This window comes from Neophocaena asiaeorientalis, unplaced genomic scaffold (assembly GCF_003031525.2).
Source record: "Neophocaena asiaeorientalis asiaeorientalis breed wild unplaced genomic scaffold, Neophocaena_asiaeorientalis_V1.1 scaffold308, whole genome shotgun sequence".
Taxonomy (NCBI): Eukaryota; Metazoa; Chordata; class Mammalia; order Artiodactyla; family Phocoenidae; genus Neophocaena; species Neophocaena asiaeorientalis.
Genome location: NW_020172768.1, coordinates 1471419 through 1472990, shown reverse-complemented (window position 1 = coordinate 1472990; position 1572 = coordinate 1471419).

The window sequence follows — 1572 nt, the reverse complement described above, 5'->3', positions numbered from 1 at the left end:
CGTCCCCCCCATACATACACACACACACACACACACACACACACACACACACAATCTACTTGACAATTCCAAGTTTGTAGGTCCCTGCATAAGGATATGAGACTAGCAGTTACCTATTCCTGTTGCCTTTGCTCTCACTGAGCCGCCAAATACTAGATTCCAGGGGTTGCATGAGCAGTCTAGTGTCCGCATAGCCATTTCTCAAAGCCACTGCATGGCAGGTAGTTAAAGAGCAGCCAGGCAGGTCACACTAGGAAGAAGCAGCTGAGAGGGTCTACGGGGCGCTGTGTAGAAAAAGACCTTGGGCAGCGCTGGCTCAAAGACCACATTCAGTGTTAGAGCAGGGCCGTGTGGAGTAAATGGAATCCAGGAGGCCTGGCTGCTTTTCTACCCAGTCAACTGTCACCTAGAGCAGGCAGCGCCAGGGATTCGTTGTTATGCTTTCTGTCCCCGGTGACCTTTGCTCTGTGGTTGCGCCGTGCAGGGATGTTTGAAGCATCTTTATTTTGGCTGTCCGACCGAGAAGCCAGAATGGGTGCGTGCCCTTCTGTAAGAAAGCTGCGGCCGCCAGAGGGCGCAGAGGTGCCTGTGACCGGCTGGCGCGGGGAGGGACGGTTAAATTAAATTTCACCCCGAACATGATCTAGTCCCGGGAATTAAAGGATCAGAGCGGGCCGGAGGAGGGATGGGAGGCAGCGAAGACATGGGGATAGATAAATGGAGGGACTTGGTCCAGTCTACCTTCCCGCAGCTGCCCCCTCCTCCCCAGTCTGCATAAGGCAAAAGCCTTATGAGTTAAGCGGGGAGCCGGGATCTTGTTTTCTCAGTTTCCTGCTCAGCTCCTGGGGTTTCCTTGCGCCAGTCACTTCCCTGCTCGGGTTTGCGGCGCAAGCTCCGGGTGACCCTCGGGCCTTGGTTTTAGGGAGTCTCCGAGAACCTGCTGAGAGGCCCCGTCTTGTCCGGCCACAGGTGAACACGGTCCTCGGGTCCACCGCCGGCGCATCCTCCACCGCAGCCTCGGGGCCACGCGGCAAGTGCAGGGGTGGGCGTGGCCGCCTCCCTTCCTGAGCCTATCTCCCTACCCGCTCCCGCGGCCCAACCCGCCCCTGGCCCTGGGAAATTGGTAGTTTCGGGCAGCAGAACCGGGCCCGCGCGGCCGGCACTCTGGACCTTTCCTGCCGCCTCAAGCCCCACACTGCGGAGCCCCAGTGGCCCCGGGAAAACGCGGCTCCCCTCCTCTCCGCTTAGGCTGAGAACGCGTTACCCCCAAGCTCGGAGCCGGTTGGTCGGGCGGGAGCCCCGGCCGCTTAGGGTGTCGGGTACGGGTGGCCCCTGGACGTCGGATAATCCCCAAACCTCCCTTCCTTCCTTGCTCTCCTTCCTACCCCACTTAGCGGAGGGGGAAGGCTATGGCGTAGTCTGAGAGTTAGGGCTCTTCTCTTCTGCCCTTGCCCCCGGCCGGCCGTGAGGGCGCCACGACTCACCCGACCCCACCCTGCGTCCTGACCCGGTGGAGGCCGCGGGAGCCGGCCATCGGAGCGCGAGGAGCGTCCCCCTGCGGCGGGTCACCCT